Raw genomic sequence first — 16,018 nt, forward strand, 5'->3', positions numbered from 1 at the left:
GCCGAGGATCTATTGCTGAGACCCCGGAGCAGAGAGGCAGAGCAGTAGGTGGCCTTCCTGACCTGTTGAGACCGAGGCCCAGAGACCATGAGCCTGAGAGACTGAGAACCAGAGAGAAATGTGGCCGCCGGCTGGGAAAAGGCACTGCTGTGAACCGCTGACTGCATCCTTCATGTTGTCTGATGCGGGCTTGTGGTAACTGGTTAACTTCCCTGATAAACCTCAGTACTCCCGAGTATTGCCTGTTCGCCCATTGCCAGGGATTATTAAATCCAGCAGAAAATAGAGTACTGTGGGAAAGATGGTTGGTGTTAGAATAAAGAGAAAGAAAGACCAAGAGTGGAGGCATGCCTGATGTCTGCCCAGTGGCCATTGGCTTTGGACCTCAATGACGTTGGGTTATCTTTCTCCCTTATGTCATCAAAGGAGGTCACATGTGACCTCCGGGTCATTTCCTTAGCAGTGAAGTATTCTCTATAAATCTCAAGGATACCTCAATCATTATGTGGCCGACTGGGTTTCCTGGAAAGAAGACTGAGCTAGAGTTCAGTATGCAGGATATTTCTTTGCCAAGGGCTCAAGTAGAAAGCAAATGTTTTGAGAATGATGGTGGCAACAAATGTACAAATGCGCTTGACACAATAGATGGATGGATGGATTGTGATAAGCGTTGTATAAGCCCCCAATAAAATGATTTTTTAAAGTAAACATTTATATTACCTTTGTAGATAATCCCTTAATACTGTAAATCTAATAAAATAATTCACATTAATATTTTAATTTTCTGTAAAGTCTATCAAATCAAATAAATATTTCAAGTGTCTCTGAGCGCAATGAGAAGGCAGAGAAAGCAGCAGGATTGGATGAGGAAAGAGTTGAGCTGCTATGGATGCCCAGCCAAGGTCTTGGCCAACTCCAGGGGAGCTTTGGAATTAGAATGACTCCTTAGAGTTATCCCAACATGGGTCGAGGTCCATCATGATTGGATGTGGGCCAACTGGGATAGGATGTGTCCCAGGCTCTGGCAACTCTACAGCAGAGGCAACTCTGGAAGAGACTACCTAACTGCTGGCAGTGCGCCTGTTTGGGGCCACATGTCCATCTCTGAAGGGGGATCTGAGCACTGAATCACAGTGTCCTTACATGCTGCTGTCATGCAGCATTGCTAACAAATGAAAGTAGGAAAAGAAAGGAGGAGCGATAAGGATTAGAAAGTTGGTAGAACAAAATAGTTGGCGTCCCAAAAGATGGCATGCATTAAGTAAAAGATAATCTGGAGACAATAAGACATTACAAGATTACTTACGGCCACCGGGTCAATTCTGACTCACAGGGATCTGATATGACAGGCTAGAACTGCCCCTGTGAATTTCTGAGTCTGTAACTTCTCACGGGAGTAAAAAAACCTCCTCTTTCACCTACTTGATACATCTCAACATACAAAAATCAAAAGTATTCTTGAACATTCACAATAAGTCGAAATCCATCTTACAATATCTGTAAAAATTATAAATAGAATTGATCCCAATGCTACAAGCCAAACTCACTGCCCTCGAGTCCGTTCTGGCTCAGAGAGGTCAGTCGTAGAGGTGCCTCCTGGGGGGTTCTGAGGCTGTGACACTTTATGAGAGCAGAAAGCCTCATCTCTCTCCCACAGGGAGACTGGGGGTTTTGAACTGACTTCCTGGTTAGCAACTCCAGGAGTAATCTCTACTATGACACCAGGGCTCTATCAAGGAAAACATTTAAATAGGAACTTAAAATGATGTTCGAAGGGTCACTGGGGAGACGTTCCAAAGCAGTACTGAAGGATGCGTTCGAGCACCGATGTAAATGGACAGTGATTCAATATTCAAGCAAGTAAAAGGCTTACTGTCCAAAGATGCCAACTGATTTATGGGATCAGCACAGTCACGTGTAGGCTATCAATACACAGGCCCACCTCATTTTATTGACCTCTGCCTTGCTGTGCTTTGCAGACACGTGATTTGTCAAATTTAAGGTTTGTGGAGCCCCAGCCTTGAGCAGGTCCACCCGTGCCATTTCCCAACAGTCTGTCCCCACATCATGTTTCGGTGACACATTTTGGTAATTCTTTTATTGCGTCAAACTTTTTCCTAATGCTAATGCAAAAATAACTTTTATGTGTACTGGGAAATAAAAAAACTTATGTAGCTTGATTTATTGCCATGTTCACTTTATTATGATGGTCTGGGACTGCGCCCAGGACATCCCCAAGGTTTGCCTGCGATATTTTCCTGGAACTTTGAACACTGGTGCTAAAAATGCATATGAAAGGGAACAAGTCTAAGAATGTCTAATTCCAGTCCTAGGAAACAAGATCAATTTATCATCTCAAAGATCAATATTATAAAATTGATGAATGCACTGGGGTATCAAATAAACTAATGAAACAGGATAGAGATAATCCTTAAAAACCTCTACACATAAGCTCAAAACACAGGGAATTCAGGACAGAAAAACCCCTCAGGACCAATAACGAGAGTAGTGAGACCAGGAGGGGAAGGGGAAGGTGCGGGCAGCAAGGGGGAATCGATTACAAAGGTAAAGGAGAGGGGAGAAAGTGGGAACTGATCACAATGATCTACCTATTACCCCCTCCCAGGAGGCAAGACAACAGAAAAGTGGGTGAAGGGAAACATCAGTCAGTGTAAGACATGAAAAAAAAATATATATATATGTAAATTACATATCTATAAATAAATTATTAAGGGTTCATAAGGGAGGGAGTGTTGGGGAGAGGGAAATGAGCTAATACTAAGGGCTCAAGTAGAAAGAAAATTTTTTGAAAATGATGATGGCAGCATATGTAAAAATGTACTTGACACAGTGGATGGATGGATGGATTGTCATAAGAGCTGTACGAGATGTAAAGGCAACAACAACAAAAAACAAAATGAAAAAACCTATATAGAGAGGGGAATGTGAAATATGAAAGAAATTATGTCACAAATGGCACGGAATATGATATTTGTGTAATAAAATATTTGTCATTGTTCACATGGTAAAAATTAAATTATATTCATATTTTATAACATAAAAATCATGTATAGGCTGCTTAAAATATGAATCCAAAAGTTAAATACAAAACAATGTAGGAAAAGATCTTTATAATATCAAAAGAGAATTTCTTTAAAAAGTGAGAAAACTACAAATTAGAAAGGTAAAGACTAATAAATAGATCTCAAATTATCAAAAATAAAAGATTAGATGAAAAAGCTACTCCTAACCTAGACTAATCATAGTGAATCATTATTGGGTACTGTGAACCCTGTTCTTCATAGACCAAACCAGGAGGCTCCTATTTGGAAAATGCACTAGGCGATTTGATTTTACCTTAAACACACCTGTAGCAGACTTAAGGAACTGAACTTCTCCCTTGTTCTGAAGGCTGAAATGCCATAGTGTGAACAGTACCAGAAGACTGATGTCCCAAAGCTATTGTGTTAGACTGGGTTGACTAGAGAACAAATCCAGGGACATTTATATATGTGTAATAAAGAGCTTTATATCAAAGAGTAATTGTATATTAAGAAAACATCCCAGTCCAGTCTAGATCAAATCCAAAAGTCCAATCTTAGCCCATAAATCCAATACTAATCCATAAATCCTTCTTTATACTCATGCAGCCACATGCACTGATGCAGAAGGCAGAAAGATCACAGGCAGGTGGGTGCAAAGTCTTGTGAACCCAAAGGCAGTGGGGGCATTCCAGGGATCTCAACTCTCAGCGTGGCTCCAGCAGTTCCTTGAATTATGGAGGAGGAAAGAGAGAGAGAGAATGAGAGAAGGTTCCCCCATACCCTCCTTATGAGAGGTCCACACCTGCAGGGAGACATCAACAGGCTGTGACCTGATTGACAAGCTAGACTCTACTCATACACTTACTTATCAAGGTGACAAAATTATGCAGCCACCACAGTTATAGATTTGAAGGTCATTGGACTTTTTTTTTCCAGATCTCTTGCTTCCAGGGGACCCAATGAATTGTGGCTCAGGACCATCACATATTTTCTATTTTTGTGCGCTATTGACATTTTGATGACATATCTTAGTCTGGCAGCCATGTCTCTGCCTTGGTGAGTCAGTATTATTGAATATTTTGTCCTATCTCCAACCCTCATTTTTTTTGTATGTGGAAATAGTGTCCAGTCATTTGAGTTTTTATCCGTATAGGTTAACAATCCATGTATTTTGGTCTAAAAGTTGCCCTATACATGTATACTTTACCAAACAGTAATTGAAATTCTATAACACTGGTTAAATTAATGATACTATCAATAGAATTACTATATGCCCCATAGGGATGATTTTAATGTGCCCTAATAAAAGGATAATAGTGTCTCCAAAGTGAATCAGGAACATATATAAACTTTAGATACATGAATGGATTTTAAACTCACACTTAATCATAGCCTTAATCTAAGAACTAATAATTCTTATGACATGTTCCTACTTGATGCTTGCCCTCATGAGGAATCAGATGGTGCCTGGCTATCATAAAGAATAGCTTTTAGAGTCTTGGAGTCTTGTTTTAAAATAAGCATCCATCTAAATGAGTTGACAGCTATGCCCACACAGAAGAAGCACACCAGCCCACATGATCCAAGGACTATAAAAACGAAAATCCAGACCTGGAAGAGGAAGTAGTCCTAGTGCTTACATTCGGAACACCTGTGTGCAGAAGGCTGTGGGTGACAGGGAAAACTCAAAATCCATTTGGAGGGTCCCCACTTGGAGTAAACCTGCAGTGAATCTCCTTTGACCACCGACCAGGAATGTGAACAGCCTTGCTCAGAAACAGAGTGCATAATTCAGATGTAGTTAGGTTAACATTTAAAGCCTTCTCATTCAATCTCCTTTTTGATTCATTTCAGTTTTGTTCTAGTTTTTATTATTTTCTGCTATAATTTCAACTGAGGTCTTTCTATGTTTTATTTTGTTCTTATTACTTTTGGGGGTGGGGCTATGTTTTTCTCTGTATGAAACCCACATAGGTAAATCTATTGAGATACTTCCTGGATGAATACGTGTGGGGGTTATGGCAGCGGAGGTGGGGAGGAAATGAGGAGCTAATAATAATAATGAATTCAAGGAGAAGAAAATGTTTTAAGATGGATTTCCATGATGATTGCAAAATATTTTGTAATATATTTAAATGATTGAATTATATGTCAATAAAATAGTTAAGATTTAATTGAAAAAATTAATGAAATCTTGGAAACCCTATGGGGTAGTTGTACTCTGTCCTATAGACTATCTATGAGTTAAAATAGACTCAATAGCAATAAGTTAGATTTTCTGTTGCTAAATTTAAGATTGGAAATAGAATGGGAAGAGAGACTTTGTATATATGGAACAAAATTATTTGACACAGAATATATTTTTAAACCTGCCTATAAATCAATAAGAAAAAGACAAAAGACTCCAACAGAAAAAATAGGCAAGAAAGATGAGCAGGTAGTTTGCAGAAGAAAAATAACTGGGCAGAAAATTTATATAAAAAGATGCTAGTAATTGAGGTCATGCAAAATAAAAATAAAATATGATTTCATGTCTGGGTTATTGGGAAAAAAGCCCAACAATACCAAGGGGTATCAGAATAACACAGAACAAAAATCTCTTTTGCCACATGGATGCGAGAGAAAATAGGTAGCAGACAGTAGCTGCGATTGGTTAGAGATAGTAACTGGATTGCATTGTTCTTTGGGAAGTCCTAAAATCCACCGTGCACGTACTCTCCACCTTGATCCTTCATTTTGCTTTCAATTGTAACAGAAGCTACATGTTAGAATGATCTGCAGAATTTTTAAGCAACAGCCCTGCAGACATGTTAACAGTTCTGGAGGGCCCTTGAAGGTCAGTTCATCAGAGAATCCTTCTTACCTGTGTGCACGGAGACAACATGTTCAGAAGAGCAACATTTTGCTAACTAACCAAGTAGCTATTAACAAGAGATTGTGTAAATAAATTACAGTGTGTGGATGATGTGTGTGTGTCACTCTACTTCTGTACAGGCTTCAAGAATTCATTGCAGTAGTCACCCATGATTAAGGGGGCTCATTCGGGGAGTAGATAGTTCCCACAAGTCAGAATCAGTGAATTGTGTGGAGAGAGCCATTGGCCCACAACATTTGTCCCCTTCCCCCAGCCAAGTCTTTCTGATTCTCAGCCAGAACATGGTTCTGGTTCTCTAAGTCATAGAGTTCTTTGGCCTTCATCTTCATGTACCGGGAAGCCCACCTGTCTGTCTGCCTCTCGGTCCAGAGTCTGGGCGCTGCTCCTCTGTTGTGTCTCATGGCTTCCTCACCTCGACCTCTGGGTTGGCCTGACTCCTCTGCTCAGTCCCCAAGTCTCTGTGCCATAGTTTCTGGAGTCCCTGGTCTCTGAAGTGACCACATAAATCATAACCGTGCTCTTTTACCAGTGGTGCTGGCCCTCCTTTCTGTAGCGGCGGTGGGTCATATGCATAGAGGACGGGCTTGGATGGAGGTGTAGTTTTTGCATTTTAGCAGATCACACCCCACAGCAAAGAATGTGAGTTGGTTCATGGCCTCTTCTAACGTCAGAACTTAATCTCATCTTAATCCTGTCTGTTACATTAGCTGAGGACTCCCTCCAAATCTGGGATGAGAGTTAGTGACCTCGAGTACAGAATTATGCTTGATGTGTCTTATTAATTGACTCTATCTCAATAATTCGACTCTGAAACACATGGGATCACCAGGAGACATAGGCAATGCGAGGGGAATATATCTTGTTTTGTTTTACATAAAAAGTATAAGGTAGACCCCAATTTAAGGAACCTGGTGTCATAGTGGGTTATGCATTGAGCTGCTTACCGTCTGCTAACAACTAGGTCAGCAGTTTGAACCAAAAGAGAAAGAAGAAGTTGTCTGCTCCCCTAAAGATGTACAGCCTAGGAAATCCTAGGGAGCGACTCTGCTCTATTCTGTGTGGTCTCTATGAGTTAGAATTGATTCCACAGCAATGCGGTTGATTTTGGGCTACTCCCCACCCCAACTTACGACAGAGCTTCATTCCACTGACTTCAGCATAGGTCAATTCTTATGTTAAGTCAAAGATCTTTTTTTTTTTTACTTATTTGTGATTTTTTCCCCCATTTTTATTGCCTTTTATTATCAGCATCTTTATAAATCCAACCTTTATTTGCTTCTGGGGATGGGAGACAATATTTCAAAGGAATGCTTTGAAGCTGACAATGTTTCAAAGCTAAGTTCGTCTATCAGTTTATCACACTGTGGTGGCTTCTGTGTTGCTGTCATGCTGGAAGCTGTATCGCTGGGAAATGCCAGCAGGGTCACCCACAGTTGACACCTTTCAGTGGAGCTTCCAGACTAAGATTTACCGTCTTGGAAATCCTGTATAGGGTCACTAAGAGTCAGAATTGACCCAGCGGCATTTGTTGCTGTTGTTTATCATTATCATACTTAGACAAGTCTGGAGCAAGCCCAGGGAGAGATATTTTGACATTGAGGAGACTTTGGTTGAAATTAGATAAAGTTATATGGGGAAAGATTCATACTTCGAACCTTCTGATCAGGAGCGGATTTTTGAAGCTGTTTCTCCTAAACCACAATTCATACACATCGATTCTTCTTCAGTCTTTCTTACTCAGTGCCCACCTTTTACTGCTTAAAAGGACAAAATCTAGATCTATGTTGGAAGAAGTAAGACCAGAGTGCTCCCTAGAGGCAGTAATGACCGCACTTCATCTTACTTACTTCAGACATACTGTCAGGAGAGACCAGCCCCTGCAGAAGGACATCATGTTAGGTAAACGGAAGGGCAGCGAAAAATAGGAAGTCTTTCAATGAAGCAGAGTGACACAGTGGCTGCATCAATGCGTTCAAGCATAGGAACCATTGTGAGGACAGCACAAGATCAAGCAGTGTTTCATTCTGTTGTGACTGGGTCGTTATGGGTCGGAGCTGATAGCACCGAACAACCACCACCAAGAAAATTAGGGATAGTATTGGCAATTTCACAACATTAAGTCTTTCTATCTATGAGCATAGGATATTCTTCAAATTTATGTTGGTCTCTTGGTTTCCTGTAATGGTAGCTGGTAATTTTCTTTGTACACATCTTTTGTTTCTCTAGCTAGGTATGTTCCCAAGCATTTAATCTTTTGTCGGACTATTGTAAATGGGATTGCTTTCTTGATTTTTATTCTCAGAGCTCTCTTCATTAGTATATAGGAATTCAACTGAGTTTGTAGCTTTATCTTGTACCTGTCGCACTGCTGAACCTTTCCATGTGTGCCAACGATTTTCTTGTTCATTCTTTGGGGTTTTCTGTAGATAGAGTCATATCATCTACAAACCAAGAGAATTTTCCTTTCCATTGCCAATTTCGATGTCCTTGGTTTATTTGCTGTTCAATAGCCCGGGCTAAAACTGCCATTACAATATTGAGTAAGGTTAGTGATAAAGGGCATCCCTACTTAGTTCGCATTCACAAGGGACATGCTTTCATTTTCTTCCTCTTGAGCAAGGTGTTGGTCATTGGTTTTGCATGTATGGGCTTTATAATGTTGAGGAACTTCCCTTCTATTCCTATTTGTTGAGTGTTTTTAAAAAAATCAGGAATAAGTATTGGATTTTTCAAATCCTTTTAACACACCCATTGATATGATCGCCTAGCTCTTTTTTCTTTGTTTTATTTATATGGTGAAGTACATTGATCTTTTTCATGTTGAGCCAGCCTTTCATATATGGATGAGTCCCACTTGGTGATAAGGTGCGTACAATTTGTTGTTGTTGTGTTGTGTTGTTGGATTCTATTGTTTAGGATTTTGTTGAGAAGTTTTGCATGTGTGTCCACAAAGGGCATTGGTCTACAATTTTCTGTTCTGGTCATTTCTTTGCCTGGTTTTAGCATCTTCATAAAATGAATTTGGGAGTTTGTTGTTCTTTTTCTGTATTCTGGAATAGTTTGAATAGAAGGTGTCAACCCTTTTCTGATATTTGAAATAATTCCCCGATGAAACTTTCTAGTCCTGAACTTTTTATTTTGAGAGTTTTTAAAATGACCTGGTGACTTCTTGTTTTGTTATGATCTATTCAGGTTTTCTACATCAGTCTGTGTTACTTTAAGTAGTTAGGGTAGTTCAAGAAGCTCATTTCTTCTAGTTTTCAAATTTGTTGCAGTACAGTTATGCACAACACTGTTACTATCTTTTATATTTTCATTCTCTGCTGTAATGTCACCTTTTTATTTATGATATTTCATCTTCTTTTCCTTTGTTAACTTTTCCGGTGATTTGTCAATTTTAATCAATATGTTCAAAGAACCAACTTGTCTTGCTGATTCTTTCTAATGTTTTTCTGGCCTAATATGGACTGTTTCTTATCTATTGGTGGCTGATGGTTCATTTTGCGGCTCTCGTTCTAATTGCTGAAGGTGCAGGTTTGGGTTCTTTCATCTTTTTTGATGCGTGTTTTTATTGTTCTAAATTTCTCTCTGTGCGTTGCTTTATCTGTGCCCCAAAGGTTTTGGTATTTTGTATTGTTATTCTCATTATTTCACGAAATTTTTAACTTAATTCCTTATTATTCAATTACCCAGTAGTCTTTAAAGAGGGTGTTGTTCAATTTACATGTATTTGATTTTTTAATGCTTCTACTGTTCATTTCTAATGTGATAGCATAAAATCTTAGAAGATCATCTATAAGATACTGATAGTTTAAAACTTATTAAGGATTCCTTTATGGCCTCTATGATCTATTCATGTGAAGGTCTCATGTGCATTGGAGAAGAACCTATCTTATGATGTTGTTAGGTAGAGTTCTCTGTATATATCAAACAGGCCAAGTTAATAAATTGTTTTGATTTGTTCTTTGTATCTTTATTGAGTTTCTTTCTAGTTGATAAACTCATCTTTCTTCCACAGAGTGATTGGTGGGCCTGAACTTCTGAACTTGTGACAGTGCCACCAGAGCACATTAATGAGCAGCAAGCATTGAGAAAGTCTTATAAAATATTCCAAAGGCATCTGAACTTAAGTCAAGATTCAAAATGAATGTGGGGCTCCCACTGGAGACCATGGTCTTCCACAAAGTCTTTTAGAGCGTAGGCTGTAATGTGTGTGGGGGTGGGGGGGCGGGGGGGATAAAGGAACAGAACTAGAGAAATAGACTTGTAAGATAGAATCAGTGATGACCCAATCTCTGATAAGTTAGGATTCAAGGACTGCTTTGAGACAAAGCACAGGTAAGAAACTTGGTCTTCAGAAGGATTCGTGGTTAGTCAAGTGAAAGGAGAACCATCTTATCTACCTGACCAAAATCAAGGTGCCAGGAATTGGAATCTGCATCTCTTCATTTATTCTTCCAACACTTACAATAAGTGCTTATGGTAGAGTTTTAGGAAATGAATTGGACTTCCTCACAAAGAAGTGGGGCTTCTTCTCACAACAATCATCTGCTGAATGTGAGGGGAGAGGGACTGTTTCATGGACTCCAATGTGTTTTCAATTTATTTTATTGATTTTTGATTTATTTGTTGGTTAATCCAATGAATAGTGTTTTCATTTTTTAAATTAACTTGTTTTTATTATTTCCCAAGTTGATGGCCCATGTTTTAATTTTTTTTAATTCTTTCACTTGAGCAGTTGGCAGTTGTGAACTATAGACAAGATTATCTGTCTACAAATGAATCTCTTTCTGTGCGTGGCTCATAACGTTAGATGGGGATGCGTGTCTGAATAGCACTCTTCCAGGACACAGTTCTCAACACCAGGGTCTCCAAATAACTCATGGACCAAAAGGTATTAATTTTCAGAACACTACTAACATTTTCAGTTCTTTTGGCATTTGAAGATGGAACCAGAGCAATTGAACCTAAGGCAGAGGCACAGCCAAGATGAGAAACTGCATTTCCTGACTTGAAGGGGAGTTTGGGCCTCATAGTCCTACATCCTTTCCCCAGGGCAGTCCCAAGGGCTTGAGTTCTCTGAATAGGCCAGCCATCAGCAGATGGGTAGAATGTGTTAAACAAAAGACCCAAGAGCATGAATGCAGTTTTTGAAAGCCCCAAAAAGAGCAATTGCGCTACTCTTGGCATCAGTGACTTTACAAGAAAAGAAACTATGAGAAAAAAAGGATCCAAAACATGTTCTTGCACTGGAGGCCCATTGTCCGTTATTGAAGTTGTTCTTGCCCTCTACACCTGCAGCATTGTGTGAGATAATTATTATTTCTTTACTTTGCTCATTAGAACAAACAGACCTCCCAGAGAGTAATGTGCATTCTTTTTTCTTTTTGATGGATTTTTTATGGGCTCAGAGTATTGAATACCAAATTGCTGTGGGTTTCTGAAAAGGCACTGAGGGATTCTAGAACAAACTGGTTGTCAGAGTCCAGGCACCTTGTATCCAAGGAAATGGACTTAATTTAATCCAGGTGACTGGCTAGTCAACAAAATCTTGTCTTAATTAGTGGTATCTTGACCTCTTCTTGTGGAGTCTCTTTCATGATCGACATCTCTTGCAACTAACTAGTCTTATTTTCCCACACAGCTTCCCACAATTCAATTATGAGAGAGAATCTATTAAGAAAAACAAGTTCCTTCAGATTGAAGTATATCCAAAGGGCCAAGCAGAGAAACTGTTCTCTGTACTAGTCTGGTGGAGCTTTAAAAAAAATGTTATTTTATTTTTTAAATGAAATTGTTAAAGGTAGTTCTTAGATTCCCCAAGACGCTCACAGCACTAGTTGTAACAAGTATTGAAGCTGGGACAACATTTTTATTTTGAATGTCTTCAGCAGAATTCTAAGATGACTCCCAAGATTCCTGACCCCTGGTATATGCACATAATCCCAGTTAATCAAACAAAAACCTAGCTGCTACTGTGAAGAATCATTCCTAATACAATTTAAGTTCATATCAATTTTCTGTAAAGAACTGATCCTGACTGGGTCTTCCTGAATCAAGTGAACCCTTACCGGAAGTCAGAGAGAGTCTCCTGTTGGCTTGAAGAAGCACCCCCGCCATGCTGTGCAGAAGGCGGCTGAGAACCAGCAGGGGTCCTCAGTCCTAAAATCACAGGAAGTGCTCTCTTCTAATAGCGCGCACAGGTGGAAGAGGAATCTATTCCTCAGATTAAAACTGAGCAACCAACTCATAGCTTGATTTCAACCTGGAAGGACTCTGTGCAGAGGGGCGAGCTCGTCCCAAACCCACCCTCTGACCCACAAATACGGTGAGATCATAAATGTAGGTGGTTTTAAAACCACTGAGTTTGTTATTTGTTACCAACTTGGCTCTGAGTCATGGTGACCTGGTAGCTGACAGGACACAACTCTGCATGATTATTGCTGTTTCAGTCCATTGTGGTGAGGATTGTGTGGATTCATCTCCGTGAAGGTTTCACAAGTTTTCACCAACTCTTTGTGACTAAACATGATGTCTTTTCTATCAGTTGGTCTCTCCTGGTGATGTCTCCTGAGTAAGAGTCAAGGCCTGCCATCCTCCCTTATAAGACACGTTCTGCTTCCCAACTGAATTGAGAAGCAACATCATGATAAATGGAGAATACACACACACACACACACTGTGAGGGAGTGCTGGCCTACCTTCTTGATTTAAAGGTAGAAGGCTGCCCAGTGCACACTATAGTGGGTCACCACTGTCTTGGACTGGGTTCAGCTGGGACCGCTTTCCTGTGTTATCTGCGGTCTTGGCTGGAATAATTGCTCCCTTGGCCAGCAGCAAGCATCCCCACCCACACATTGAGTGGATGGTTGGCCTCTGGGAAAGGAAAGGAAGGCAATTGGGCTAGCCTAGACTGGACGCTTTCTCAAGGTGGAGTTACAGGTTTCCGAGAGCAGCAAGACAGAGAAGCCTACGACGTAAGCACTTTCCAAGTCTTTCAGATTTGTTAGCGTACCCCTGGCCACGACACGTGTCTAGTGCCGCCACACATAAATATCACAAGAGGAGGGTTTTCACAAACAAGGACTTATTCTCTCACAGTTTCAAGTCTGGGGTCCGAGCTCCCAAGACCAGGATGGTTTTTTTGTTAGTAGGTTTCTCTGATCTCTGCTCACTTGTTTCACCACTTTTCCATCTCCAAAGAGATTGATTCAAGATACAACCTAATCCTGCTGATTACAGTCTGCCTCATTAACATAATGACCACTAATTCTGCTTCATGAGCATTGTGTTGTTAGGTGCCGCTCGTTCAGGGGTGGGATTCAGCCAGTTTGCACTAGTTTGGCAGAACTCATACCTAATTTTTGGTTGAGTTTGGCAGACTGGTTGCTATCATGGTACTATAATCAGGGTTTTCTCTTAAAACAGGCAGATGGGCAGCCACCTAGTGTGGAAACCACAACTTTATATTCCTCACACTTGTTTAATGTTCCTCTGGGCAACAGTGTATTCTAAGTGCCCGTGGTGATGTTTATTTCATTCATAGGTATACAAACTTAGATACCGTCCGCAAGTAGATGCTGGTAATATTGATTTATTGATTTCATGAAACTCGTTATACTTGTGATGTCCTACATTTTTATTCCCTTGCATTTGTTACTTTAGTAAAGAAACAGAATGTACAGAGAAAGTGCCAACAGCAAAAGGGTGGCCTTTGGCCATTTGTTGTTTCAACTGTGCTAGGCTCAAATTCCCAGGCATGATTAGGAGTGAATTAGGCAATTCCTAAAAGGGCTGAAACTATTGTCAGAACGAGCGCTACATTTTCAGAAGCAGTGGAAAGCCATTTTTCCAAAGATGAACATAAGATAATCAGAGAAGTCACCTGTTTCTAATTTATCAAATATAATGACTGTGGTCTAATCTACCTTTCTCTAAGCAGCTGTTCTCAACTTTCCTCGTGCTACGACCCTTTAATACAGTTCCTCATGTTGTGGTGACCCCCACCATAAAATTATTTCTGTGGCTACTTCATAACTCTCATTTTGCTACTGCTAGGAAACGTAATGTAAATATCTGATAGGCAGGATGTATTAGGCGACCCCCGTTAAAGGGTCGTTCGACCCCCCCGCCACTCAGAGGGGTCGCATCCCACAGATTGAGAACCACTGCTCTAAAGGAATGGGATCCTATGCCTACACTGAAAAGATGGTTAAGGATAAATCACACAGCTGGTGATGCTCGGATAAAGATGTAGAATATTGCAAGTGAGGACGCCAATCATGAAGCAGCATGGAACTATCTCAATAAATAATTTCCTTGTTTTTGTCAGGTGTGACGTCACATTCCATTACTATTTTAAAACTCGTATTACAAAATCTAGTTCTGTGCCTCTCTTATTGTCTTAGACAAGTGTTAACTGTAAGCGATCATAAACTGCCTTTGGGTAGATCATTTTTTGTTTTGTTTTTATACTTAAAGCAGCCATTATGGCAGTGAATTGGTTATTAAATTGTTTCAATCCCCACAGACTCAGGGGTGAGGAAGTGAGAGACACTGGGAGTCCTTTTTCCGTCATCTCTTATCTCAGCTTCAGACTGTTTCCATTCACAACGCTTTACGCACAATTCAAGGGCCATGACCTCCAATGGGTTCTGCGATCGTATATTGCTTCTTCCATTTTCGAATGTTCTCGTTTACTTGCTTCGCTTGGGCAAATCACCTGAAGAGGGAGTGAGGGCAGGAAATGAGGAATTGTAATTGGTTGGCTTGGACTCACTGTCCATCTTTGGATCAATCAAATGTGATCAGAGACAGGATTTGAAAGATGATAAGGATACCCAATTGAGCTTAAGGCTGAAATTCAGGAGGAGACGGTCCCAGAAAAGGCAGTGCTATTTCCAGTGGGAGAGAGGTTCTTGGATAACCCATAAATTATCTCTATTTTCAGCACAAATTGGAGTCCGGGTGCTGTAGTGCACCCCACATTGGGCTGCTATCTGAAAGGTCAACAGTTCAAACCCACCAGCCACCATGCCAGAGAAAGATGAGGTTTTCTGAGCCTATAAAAATTTACAGCCTGGGAAAGCTACAGGGAGTTCTACTTCAACTTGTAAGGCTGCAATGAGTGGGCATCAAGCAGATATCAGCACAAATAAAGTGACTTCGAGAAAGCCAGTATGTTTGAAGCGGGTAAGATGAGTTACCTCTAAGTGTCCGTAACGTAATGAGGAGTCAGAGCTTCATCTTGCATATTAAAAGCACAATTTATAAAGAGGAGTGAGATTTTCATTTTGCAGATGAAAAGCACGATATCTTCGAGACAGCAGAAGGTGGTGAGAGATGTTGGTCTGCAGAGTTTGCACTTGAGGAAGTTAATTCATGAGCCCGGCTTTCATTCTTGTTCCTTGTAAATAGGAAGAGAAGCAGGTCTCCTCATGGTGAGGTCAAAGAGACCAAATGAATGGCAGCACCCAGGCATCTCACGACATAAGCAAGCACTCATGCTAGAGACCTTCTGTTGTGAGGTCCATCCAGCAGGTTAGTGGCAGCTAGGTGACTCGGTCCCAGCATTCCTGAGTTAGAGACCATATCCTTTCCATCACAGGACACAGCGTCTTTGAGCGATCATGGTCCCCACGTGATAGACTCTTACCACACATGCGTAGCTCTCCCTGGTCTCAGAGGAGTGTAATTACCTTCAAGGAGATATTAGGTCATCTTCTTCCTCCTTCACTCATTGTCTACACACTAGTGATGGAGCTAAGATAATGGACGAGCTGACCTTTAAGATGATATAATTAATTATAGGCTGGTTCCATTAACACCTTTCCCAATTAATGCAGAACTGAGTGAGAACTCTTGGCACACAGAAGACCCCCCCCCCTCTCTCTCTCGATTCAAGGCCATCACTTTGAAGAATGATTGGACATCAACAAAATTCACATGAAAGGGAGACCTGCACACTGAGGTGAATCTGGCATGCCACGGAAAGCAAGGTGTGCTCTGTGCGAGATGTCAAAGCAAAGAGCTGCCAAACTGAGATGAGTGTTGGCCAAGGACGTTCCGCTTCCATCGGCCTTATCGTCACCATCCCCAT

Source organism: Tenrec ecaudatus, chromosome 11, assembly GCF_050624435.1.
Source record: "Tenrec ecaudatus isolate mTenEca1 chromosome 11, mTenEca1.hap1, whole genome shotgun sequence".
NCBI lineage: Eukaryota > Metazoa > Chordata > Mammalia > Afrosoricida > Tenrecidae > Tenrec > Tenrec ecaudatus.